Here is a 12,923-nt window from a genome sequence, read left to right on the forward strand (position 1 = left end):
TGCCCTAAATTTTGAATTTTCTACTCTTAAAGTAAATTACGAAATAAACCTTCAAAAATACATTTTCAAGATTCATGTCATCATCTATTGTTCTTATTTATGCTAATACGTAATCCTAGTAGGCTTTTTCAAGGGTGCATTTCAAAGCTGACATCAGTATCGGACACATAAGAAGAAAAAAAATATATGGGAACTTGATTTAAAAACATACAGAATACATTTCACACTGCGCTCTAAAAGTAGGCACCGAGCCCAATTTCTGGAATAAATTAAAGAGTAGGCAGAAAACAGACAGCAGGAACAGTTATTTTAGCAAGAAAAGTAGGATAAATTTACCAAGCCAATCATGGGATGATGTATGCAGATAAAAGATGCAGAGAGAAAATGTGCAACATGAATACATGAACACATTTGAATGCACGAAAGCAAAACCCAGAAAGCACAATTGTCCTACATGTGAATCAACACTCAAATTATGCTGCAGCTGCAAAATTTAAACTCAAGGAAGAGACATTTGCAAAGAAATGTATTAAAAAGATGTGATTTCCTGGTTTCACATACCCAGTGATCTTTTACAAAGTAAAATGTACACTCTTCCCTGATATAAATGACATTTGCCCCGTTTTACTCAGTCCAATAGCAAAAAAAAGTCTTTTGTGGAAGACTCTGCTTATTAAGGGCACAATACGACTGATGCCAAACACTTGGGTTCTGAATATATAGAGTTATTCCACCTACTTAAATATCTTATATACTGAGTATGGTCTTATACAATAAGAAGGTTTTCATGTGAGGGAAATTAGTCTCTCCCTAATGGCATATGCCAGAGCTATTTCTTTGCAAGGGATTAAGTTTCTTGTTGAAACTAACTCTTGGCTGCCAAGCCTACCCATCTGTCCTTTTCATCCATCCATCCATCCACCCATCCATCCATCTACCCACTCATCCACCCATCCATCCATCCACCCACCGACCCATCCACTCACCCATCCAACTACCCACCCATCCTCCCATCCATCAAATATTTACAGGTCTACAAAGTCTATAACATAGAAGGGGAACTGACAATATATCGCAAAGCTTACTCTTGGGAACTGTATGACATTAAGATGATATTTGACTAGAAGACTCAGTCTGTTCTTAAACTAGTACCCCTTCCCACATTGGCGAAGTTGGCAAGTGAGCCCTTTTACTGCAATCAGTCTTTGACTCAAACTACGATGTATTGAATTGCAGTGTAATTGAATTGCAGTGCCAGCCCGGATTGTTTGTTTTACAGAATGGTGCACAAAGTGAGCCCTCTGGACCAGCAGCATCACCTGGGAACCTGTTAGAAATGCAAACTCTTGGGCCTTATCCCAGACCAATCTATCTTTGAGAGCCCAAATACATTACACCCACTCGTAAGACTTGATAAATTACAGAATTTGCAATATTAGACAATGGTCTAGACCACTGGTAAGGGAAGCCAAGGAATGAGAAGCCAGTGTGAAAACTCAGAATGGCAGGTTTTACGTGTTTGGTAAGAAGTTTGGACGATCATGGATCGGTAAACCAGGTAGTATTTTCTGAGCAAAGCACAAACATGATCGGAGTTTTTATTTAGGAAGATTTTAGAGCCCAATGAGACCATGGAGAGGTGACTGCCTTGTTCAGATGAGAAGACCAAGCAACTTAATCTTTGATGATTCACGCATTTGTCAGCCTCAAAAGTTACCTGGTATCCATTCACTCAGCTTGCCTTCTCGGGCTCAGGATATGGGTCTTTCTAAGAGATCTCTCTCCAATGCCACAGGGTTCTCTTCATCCCATAGACTGAGTCTGTCTATCCTTTCATATTTCTGCCTTGCCATCTGCCACTACTTCCTCGGTTCCCCTGCCCTAAGTCTCTCTGCCGTTCCTTCCCCTCTTTCCCCATATTTCATTTCCTTCATTAGGAATCTGCATGCTAATGCACATCAATTTACATGTTTGTTGCTGTTTATTTGTGTAACTCCTTAGAGATTTCACCAACTACACTCCTCCTCTGAACATAGGATCTACTAGGTCACAACACAACCAGAGCCTTCACCTGACTTTACTTAAATCTGCCGAGAATTCGGATTCACTTTAATGTGTTAAATCTGTATCGCCAGCTGGCTATCTTTGTAAAATTGTTTTTTGTTTATTTTTGACAGAGAGAGAGAGAGGGGGAGGGAGGGACACAACATGAGCGGGGGAGGGGCACAGAGAGAGGGAGACACAGAATCCGAAGCAGGCTCCAGGCTCTGAGCCATCAGCACAGAGCCCGATGCGGGGCTCGAGCTCACGGACCGCGAGATCATGACCTGAGCCGAAGTCGGACGCTCAACCGACTGAGGCACCCAGGCGCCCCTACCCGCTGACTATCTTTGTAACATTATGCTCCGACATCCATAATTTAAGTCACACTTTCTGCACAAATGATGACACTGCTAACCAGGTTGTTTCCAAACAGGGAAGACATTAATTGTATTTTTGTGTATCCAGACACCTTCTTGTACATAACACTATCTACAGTGAATATTAAGTGCGGAGATAATGAAATGCTATTATCTTGAACTATTACAACATTTGGGTCATACTTCAAATCTTGTTATGGAAGGTCTCCAATGTACCTGTGGACCAAGATATACCTCTCCCTCTGAACACAGACAATTTATTGATGAAGAAGTTAGTTCCGAAACAGAGTTCACTCTGGTTCCATGACACTTGGATATAACTTTTCAATGTCTTTACAGCACAAAATATTTTCTTCCTGGATGTAGTTCATTTAGAAGGAAACTGATTTACTTTATGACTTAACATAAAGTCAAAGGAAGCATAATAGATGCTTCTGGTTCCCCACGTCATGGCCTTTGGTCCATCTCTGATTTCAGCCCCGGCTGCACAGACAGATGGTTTTACGCCAACCTGGGTTCTCCTCACCTTTAAAATGCCTACCTCAAGTGGCCACTGAGTGTCTTCCAGCCCCACGTAGTGCCAGCACAGCCCCACACTGAAGGGAAAAAAATCAATGCCTCTGGGAGCAATCCACAACCAATGGGGGAAGGCAGTGAATAAACCTCCTGCTCCAGGCAGAAATTCTGGGAGGTCTCATGCACGCCCATAGGTCCCAGGGAAGCACGCTCCTGCAGTCCACAGGGAGGACTTGTCTGCTCCCTCCTTATTCTGGCCTTTGCTTCTTCCCCAATTGACGATCCCTGATCTCTAACTCCCATCCTTGGGATGAGCTCCCCATTTAATCACCACACCCAAATCGTTGTCTCAAGCAGGCAACCCCCGAGAGATGACAGCTTATTAATACTTTCAGCAATATTAAGCCCCTTCAGATCAGATGCCATGTATGTGGTATTTCAGATTTGTAAATCATTAAGGCCTTTCTTCTTTCCCTTCTCAAGACTCCGTAATGGCAGAAAGAGAGTGGAGATCATAGCCTTGCCTCGAATGCTTCCAGTGTGTTTCTTAGAGCACGTAGATCACGTTGAACACCTTGTACTGATAAGTCCCAACCTGTACAACACCCTAAGACAAATTAAAAGCTGATACTGTGCCATCTACCTTCACCATTCCCTGCTTGGCCTAAAGTACAGTATATTGGTCCACGGTCGGGAAAATGACATTTGCCTCATCTGCCTTTCTAGATTAACAGCAGGAATGAAGATTAAACATATGAAATGCATCTTGTCCAGATTCTGTACAATCAACAAGGGACTTAAAAATCACAGCCCAAACTCAGCAGCCTCTTAATACGTCTGGAGTTACAGGCCAGAAATATTTAAAGTCAAAAATCCCATATTATCAAAATAAAGGGAATTGTTTATGTAAGACAGCTGGAAAAGAAGCTGTAGGCTTATGTTACATAAGGAGAAAGGACACGCTTTTACCTTTGACGATCAGTTTTCCATTTTTCTTGCTTCTAAGGCAGGAAAAGATCCAAACTTTGCAGTTTTTACCTTGATGTTATTCGTGGTAGGTAATGCTCAGCTGTTCTGAAACATAGCGAAACACAACAATTAGATGCAATAGCTAGTCTGAAACAAAGATACTGAAGATCTCTTAAGAAGTACTCTGACAAGCATTAAGTTCCATCATGTGAGAAGAGAGTTCTCTAGAAAATTTACATGACCATGTTTTTGCATGATGTTATGCTTCGTATTTTTGTGCTTTCCAGAACATCCACCAGAAAAATAAACAAATAAGTAAATATCGCCACGATAAATAGGTTTGAGAGTCTGCAATCTACTTGTCTATTAACATTTTTTTCTGTAAAAAGCAATAAAATGCATGCATTAATCTTTTGATTTTGTAAGATACACGATACATACAAGGCTATGCATTGCCTGTGCATTATTTGTTTTATCATCACTGCAACGAAGCAGCTGTAAATAAAGGGCTAAAAAGTATCAGTCTTCACAGGGTGGGTCTTCTGACCTCGCAGGAAGACACAAATCACAGCATCATCTTCCCAGGCGCATGACTACAGGCTTGCCGCCGATGCTCAAACCAAACTGTTACCCCTCGTTATTGACGCTTTCTGAAGCAAGTGACAAAACGGAATTGTAACTAGGCCCACAGTTATGGGAGAGGTAACTTTTCCAATCCCATCACATGCTTTAGCCCGAGCTGTGATTTTTCTTCTTTGAAAGTTCACATAGAAATGGACTGGTGTCACCCACAAAAATGATCTGGTGTTGCAAAGTGTAGATATCAACAGAATTCTGTTTAAGGAATATAATTCGTGGCCCTAGGTAGCATATTAAAAGAGTCTCCATAGGGAACAAGAAAAATAACAAATCTAAGTATGAAGCAGAGATACAGTGACATTCAGAATTAAAGAACACTGGTGTGAGTATTTTTTTTTTTTACTTTCTAATTATTTATAGGAATTACAGTGCCTGAATGAATATGGAATTCATTTCACAGAAGAGGAATTGGAGGCCAGAAAAGGTGACGTATTTTGCCCAATTTTATTCAGCTAATAGGCACAAAGGCAGAATGACATTCCAGAATCCCTGCCTTGAAGTTCAACCCCTTTAGAAACCCGTAACACTACTTGTTTCCAAAAAGAACACTTGGCATTCAAAAAGATCAGGGCTAACACAATTCCCTGCAGAACTTATCTGAGCACTATTTTGAAAGTGGCAAAGTTGAGAGGTTAAGAATAAGATGCTATGGGTGGTAAAATGCAAGAACTACAATAGCACAACAGTATCGTGTATTTTCATAGCACATAATACATGTTGGGAACATTATATTTATATATGTATTTCATTTATCCATGTTATAAAAGACAAAAATGATATTCTATTATCAGTAGCTTTCAGGTATAATTATGAGTTGTGGTTTATATAGGATTATCCTAAGTATTTTTAATATTCCAGTAAACCAAATGAACTCTGAAATTTTTCCCTACCTGTATGACAAGTAGATTACTCAAAGAGATAAAAAAAAAGTTAATATTAAAACAAAGAACTGACCATTTTATTCATTTGTGTTATTTACTGCGAATCTGTTTTGTACTAGATATTCTTAATTTTCTACAGAAACGACAGGAAAAGATTATGCAATTTCTTAAAAACATACCCAGATATACAATAAGAAATCAGTTTTATCGCAACTGGAATCTTTTCTAAGTTAGATAATATTAATGTCAACACATATTGCAAACATTGGGCTGTGTCTCAAATGCCATCTAGTCTAGTGGTTCCCAAGAATGGTTGAACATCACAATCATCTGGAAAGCTGCAGAAAAATACAAATTACAGAAGGTCATGCAAGATCTATTAAATCAGACTATTCACGAGTAGATTCAGGGCATTTGCATTTTGAGCTGGGAGCCCAGTTCTTTCTCGTGATCATGCACGTTTTGGAAACCTACTGATTCTTTCTTGCCTAATCTCCTTATTATACAGACAAGAAAACTGAGGCCAGGGAATGACTTGCCCAAGGCATTTACTCCTTGGTAACAGAGGTGAAGTTAGAATTCAGAATTCTGGATTTGCTGGTACTTTTGTTTTTCTTTTTCATTTGTTGTTTTCCTTTACTCCAAGGGTTCTTCTTTTATTCTTTCTTGTTCTTTCTTATCACCAAGTAACCAATATTGAGTCCCTACATCTAAGAATGAGCAAAAGTAAAGTCAAACAAAGAAACAAATCAACAAAAAACCAAAGTGGGAATTTGAACTTAAGCTGTTTGATTCAGTAGTGTGCTTTCCACTGTGCCACTGAGTTCTACAGTCATCTACTTTTTTTAATGCCTATTTATGAGAGAGACCATGAGCAGAGGAGGGGCAGAGAGAGAAGGGGACAGAAAATCCAAGTGGGCTCTGTGGTGACAGCAGTAAGCCTGATGAGGGGCTCAAACACACAAACCTGAGATCATGACCTGAGTCCAAGATGGACGCTCAGTAGACTGAGCCATCCAGGCACTCCTACAGTCATCTACTTTTGACGTTTATTTGGGATGACTGGGTGGCTCGGTCACTTGAGCACCTCTTCATTTCAGCACAAGTTATGATCTCACGGTTTGTGGAATCGAGCCTTACCTCGGGCCCCATGCTGACAGCATGGAGCCTGCTTGGGGTTCTCTCTCTACCTCTCCCTCTCTCTCTCTCTCAGAATAAACTAAAAAAAATTATTTCTTGAGAGAGAGAGTGAGAGAACTTGTGGGAGAGGGACAGAGAGAGAGAGAGGGAGATAGAGCAGGCTCCACCTGATGTGGAGCTCGACCTCACGAACCATGAGATGGTGACCTGAGCCAAAGTCAAGAGTCAGACACTCAACCAACTGAGCCACCCAGGCGTCCCATAGTCATCTATCTTTAGACTGTCTACTCAATCCCTTTCTCTGCATTCCCCAACTTTGAAAGGTGTCCTCTGTCAGCTGTTTGTCCCTGAGTCCTGATCATGGCCATTGCTCACCCAGACTGGGCTTCTCATCTGGGACTAGGAGATTACAGTCTTATTTAGGTGAAAGAGTTATGGCTGCAGCGTGGTTACCACGTCCCTTATGGGCAGAGGGAGCCAATACTGGTAATCGGTGGAAAAGGTGAGTGAAAAAGACACTTGTGGAAGAGGGAGTGAGAACTCTCCCAACTCACCTGCTTCCTACTCACCGGTCTTTGTTTTTTCCTGTGGCTTCCATGAGCTCATAGAGCCTTATGACCCATTCTATTTTAAATAGTTAAAATTATTTAGTTTTAATATTTTTGACTCCTACTAGGTCAAGTTGGTTACATTCCTTGACTCTGCCGCTAGAGTCCTGACTAATACACCTCTTATCATTCATGTTATGTAAGTTACTGTATAAGCCAGTTACTTTCGTTACATCATTTTAAGAGGTTCATTTAAAAAAAATATTGGCTGGGAGTGTGGAGAAAGGGGGATAGAGGCTATGAATGTATGGCATTTTATGGAATGCTGATATTTTCATCAAGTACACGTTTTACGGTGTGATAAAGGGGAAAGGTCCAGAGGAGAGAGCTCTCTCTTAATCTCAGCTTTGCCTCGTAGAAGACTTCTGCGTTGTGAAAGATACCTAGCCTTCTTGAGTTTCCATTTCCTCGCTGAAAATGGAGGCAAGGAAACCTACCTTAGTCAGGTTAGTGCAAGGAATAAAGGAGAGCATTTGCGCCTTCACTCATTTACTCATAACGCATCCATTTCCCAAAGATTTATTGAGCACTTACCGTATGCCAGGCACTATGGGAGGTGCTTGGAATAATGACCATTTCATTTTAGGGAAAGGGAGCGGATGGGAAAAAACAACCCAATAGTCCCCATGGTGAAGGGATAGAGTATTTTAGAAGTGAATCATGATGCTGACATAAGAAAGATGGACTAAATTAAGGAGGATCAGGAGGACAAGGGTCGGGGGCTACTGGGAGGTGAGGGCACCTCACTGAGCAAGTGCGACGTGACCGAACGCTTGAACGATGTGAGGGAGTGAGTCATGTGCAAGAGAAAGGTGTTCCAGGCGCAAGGAACCACCAAGGCTAAGGCCAGAAGGTGGGGGCATGCTCAGTTGTTCTTGAAATTGTCAGGAGGTCAGCGGGGACGGAGTGAAAGGCCAAAGTGGAGAGCAGCCGAAGAATGTGGAGTTAAGCGGGACGCGCTGCGGAGAGGTGGATGGAGGGATGGATCAAGGGCAGCTCGAGGCTTTTTGGCTCTCACTCTGTGCATGAAATGGGGGCTGCTGTGGGAGTTCGTGCTTAGAATTGACATCACTTATGTTTCAGCAGGCTCACCCTGGCTGCCGGTTGGGAACAGACCACAGCGGGGGTCAAGATAGAGGCAGAAGGAAAGCTTGTAGAGAGATGCCATGTTGGCTCAAACTCAGGTAGAGCTGGTGAGGAGTGGTCAGTGGTCAGTCATGCTGGGTGAGCAAGAGGATCTCCTGATGTATCACACGGAGGGGGTAAACCAAGAGGGAGACAAGGATGGCCCCAAGGTTTCTAGCCTAAGTGATCAGAAGAGTACACTCACCATTACTTGAGAGGCAAAAGGCTGTGGCTACAGAAGATTGGGGGGAAAGAGGATGAGCTTCCTTTGGCCATACTGATTTTGAGAGGTCAGTGCCCAGTGGGCTTGCCAAGTAGGCAGTTGGATATGCAATACTGGAATATGGGAGAGAAGTGTGGCTGGAGCTTGCATTAAAACCTTCCAGAAGACTTTCTAGCCTAGCATATGTGACTGCTGATATTCTTATTGTTACCTACCAAAGTGATTATGAAGGGGGTCAGACAACATCATATATGCACAGCACAGTATCTGAGAATTCAAACTCAACGTATTGGAATTCCCTTCTGTCTCCCACCTTTACTTCCAAATATTTCATTCTCTATTGACTAGAAGAGGGAGTCTATTGTTTTCTGTGAAAAAAAAATCAATTTTCCACAAGACATAATAAAAAAAATCCTATTTTATACTTTGGCAGCCCTTTGAAAAATCCTGCAAAAAATAATCTTCTGATAAAATATTAACAATAGTACTCAATAAGTCATGAAGTAGAACTTTCAGGTGGTGAGGTAACTTTTGATTCGGGCATGAGCTGAGAAGATCTAAGGGAAAAATGAAAACAGGACTGAAATGAGCCGTCGATCTGTAAGTCCCTCAATATCTCTCAAACCTCCCTGGATTTTTGGCAGTGATTAGCAGTCTTTCAGAATCAAGAAAATGCAGAAGTGTAGGAAAGGTGATTACTCCAACTGTGGGTCCTAGTCTGAGGAAGCACATTTGCCTGAAGGCACATCTGGGGACCACTGGAAATTCTGGAATGAATTCTCTCAAGTATAAAAGTGTATCTTTGAAATGGGTTTCTTAATTTGTAAATGTTCCATGTCTTCCATTGAACCAATTTTAACTTAGAAACCCTCCCAGTTGGAACCCTCTTTTTATAGATGAGGCTACTGAGGACTCGGGAGGTGATGTGGCATGCCTGAGGCCCCAGCTAGCCGGTACAGCAAGGCCAGGACCAGACCCTAGGCCCCTAACTCTCAGTATAGCCGTCTTTCCACGCAGCTTCTCTTCAGTTTTTTTTTTTTTTCTTCTTTTCTTCACTCAGTTACCGCTAATCAGTAGCACCGTGTCCGTGAGGTCTCACATCTTATCTCAAGCATTTTCCTGAAAGCTTATAGTCCATAAAACAGTGCACTTGTTTGAAGACAAAGTTAAACTATCTATCTGCCTCCTGGGCCCCTCACTCCTGCAGAAGATGACGTAAGAATCGATTTTGGAACAAGGTCTGCACTTATTTCGACCCACCCTAGGTCTGAGACAGTGTTCGAGCACATAAAAAGTAAGAGGACTAGTTACTTTCCCCTTCTTTTGCAGATCACATTGCTAATTGATTCATCCTTTGGGTATAGAAAACTTCGAGGCAGGGCTGGATGCATGCGTGTGCAACTTGGGCAACTGCCCAGGAGCCCATGTTCAGAATAGCCCCACACTTAATTCTTTAAAAATGTGAACCAGTGTTTTTGCGGGCGAGGTACAAGTGGAACGTGTGGGCAAGGAGGGGTCCACAACATTCATGCCCCCAGCCATCCCTCGCTGCCTCATTTGCATGTAATGTGCATGATGGTGAATTCTCTTGGGCCCATAATTCCCGGACATTCACCAAGGTTCTGTATGAGTGAGGTTAAGTGTGCTCTGTCTGTGACTAAGTGGGGAAGGTGACAGTCCCAAGAAGTTTTGCTTTCCACTGGAAGCAGAATTTGCTTTGAACTTCACATGAAGGCAATGATGTCCCAAGAAACATGGATAACAAGTGATGAGGTTCAGGGCAGGTCACCCTCAAATACGCCACTTTGGCATATTGATTATTTTGAATTAAAGTTACTTGGGGTAACGCCAGTACAAGAAGGACGCTCTGACCCTCCTCTGTCCCCGGAAAGCAGGAAATAAACGTCCCATGTGAATGACACCATGAGGTAAAGAGACATCCTTATCAGCAGAGACAGGGAATCCAGGGACGAGAAGGCTGTTAACAACAAACCCTGTTGTTTCTTCACTAATTTCCTACCTGAAGCCTAAACTTCTTTTTGTCAATTCTTCATGAACTTATTGTTTCTTTGTCTAAAAGGTACAAAAGCTGGCTGGTTTGGCCACTTCTCTGAGTCTCATATTTTTGCAGGCTCCTGTATGCATGCAATTGAATTTGTCTTTCTCCTGCTCATCTGTCTTCTGTTGATTTAATTATTAGACCAGCCAAAGAACCTAGAACGGACAGAGGGAAAAGTTTTCCTCCCCCAAACAAGAAATCCTGTTGTATCCTTTATTTTATTTTATTTTATTTTATTTTATTTTATTTTATTCTATTCTATTTTATGTTTTCTCCCTTGAATTAGTAGGCTGCTTATGTTGAAAACAAAGAGATAAAAAGAGAAAGAAAGGGAAAGCCATAGTTCTTTTTGCTACAGTCCTTCCTTACTCATCAGTGAGCCAAAGGGAGTGAGTGTTGGTAAATGGGACATGTATCACGAAGTGAATAAAAATGGTAGAGATCTGTATAGTGTTTCCACCGTTCTGGTAAGACCAACATACATATGCATGATCCGTGACGTACAAATTCTGGTGACTGCATGTAAGTTAAACAGTCCCATGTTTGTATTACGCACTGTAAAGATGGATGGTAAAATGCACCCTGGTAATTTAAACTTTGATTTTTTTCTTTATCCGGAGCTATGTTAAATAAATTAAAACAAAGTTAAATAAATTAAAACAAACAAACACTATGATCAGTTGAGAGAGAGATGGCAAATAAAAGGGACCAGTTTTATACTTGAGTACATTTAACAACTCTTGTCCTGCTTTCTGAACAGGGCCCCGCATTTTCAGTTTGCTCTGGGCCATGCTAATTCCATAGCCATCAACATTCACCCTATTGTAATGAACTAGCACAGACTTTAGCAAGTGCTTCAGGCATTATCAATTTACAGTTTAAATAGCGTATGTAGGATTTTTGGCAATGGAAAATCTGCTTCTGAAAACCCTAGTATGATTATAAACCAAATTAATCTCGTCTCTGTTCTCATCAAATCTCCTAATGTCTTTCCCTTCCCTCCCAAACGATTTCTTGGACATCTGACCAAAGTTCCTAATTTGAGCCAATCCACCTCAGAAGTCCCTTGGTCTTTGATTTAATTCAATTTCTAATTTAATTTAATTTTAATCTTCCATTTGAAACTCCACTGCCTTCAAGGTCAAATCCTCAGTTGGTGAAGAGAGAAAAGTCAGTGAAAAAAGTAATTTACTTTAAAGTGTGAGTAATAGAGCCACCTGACATGTTTGAGGGATATTTAGATTTTAAAGGAACACTTAGTTAAGTCTAAAGGACCTTAATGCGAAAGAAACAATGCTTCTAAAGGAGAAAACTTTCTATTACTCTCTGCCAAGAGAGCCCTTCAACTCAATGCTCTTAAAAGAAAGGGCTGTGTTCTATTTCTCAACAACCACACATGATTTTTTTAAATGAGGTAACTTATGCTCATATGTACCAAGATTTTTCCAGTCAATTGGAAAAGACCTCGGTATCATGAAATATACAGGCTTATTTCATGTCTCTTTTTAGCTCACCAAAAAGAGGGACGCCTGGGTGGCTCAGCTGGTGAAGTGTCGACTCTTGGTTTCCGCTAAAGTCATGATCTCACAGTTTGTGGGTTCGAGCCCCATATCAGTCTCTGCACTGGCAGCTCAGAACCTGCTTGGGATTCTCTCTCTCTCCCTTTCTCTTCCCCTCCCCACTTGCGCTGTCTGTCTCTCTCTCTCTCTCTCTCTCTAAATAAATAAATAAATAAATAAACTCTAAACCTCACCAAAAAGAAATGTACTTTAAAATGTGTAGTAGTAAGAGACAGCCTTCCTTTAATTTTCTTTATGAATCTGACCTCTCTGTTCTTCCAATCCCTTCCCTATCAGTCTGTCTGCGGTGGCTTTGCAGCTTCAGGAGCTTAGCTAAAGGACTCTCTTTGCAGAATTTTTAAGGCATTGCCTCCCTACCCCAACTCACTTCCCTACAGACAAGATGAGTTGGGGCTCCCTGGTGAACAGAAGTTAGGTAGTGACTCATTGGGATATCATGGCTGTTGCCCTGGTACAAAAAGATTGATGGTCTATTCACAACTTTGGGAGCAATATTTAGAATTACCTTCCAATCCGTGTGGAAGGAGACTAAAAGACCTTTTCCATTGAGCGTATCTTTTTTGGTTAAAAGGATCATCACTTGAGAATAAATTGGAGACTGCAGTATTTATTGTCAATGCCTTAAGTGGGGGCTTTCAACATCTTGCATCTGGATACAATTTCTTCCCTCCAATCTCAAAGCTTTACTATGTTTCTAAGCAGTTTTCTTTTAAAACATTACAGTAGACGATCTTACTCTATTTGGCTTTAGTGAATTCACATT

General features: G+C 41.3%; 1 long non-coding RNA gene across 1 annotated transcript in view; it reads right to left on the minus strand.

The window, feature by feature from the left end:
- Window positions 1–3,909: 3,909 nt before the first annotated feature.
- LOC116738402 overlaps window positions 3,910–12,923 on the minus strand; it is a 296,291-nt gene continuing 287,277 nt past the window's right edge. Inside the window, exon 3 of the long non-coding RNA XR_004344296.1 lies at window positions 3,910–4,010. This is a non-coding gene — a long non-coding RNA (uncharacterized LOC116738402). The remainder of the gene's footprint in view (window positions 4,011–12,923) is intronic.

This window comes from Lynx canadensis, chromosome D3 (genome assembly GCF_007474595.2).
Source record: "Lynx canadensis isolate LIC74 chromosome D3, mLynCan4.pri.v2, whole genome shotgun sequence".
In the NCBI taxonomy this organism is placed as follows: Eukaryota; Metazoa; Chordata; class Mammalia; order Carnivora; family Felidae; genus Lynx; species Lynx canadensis.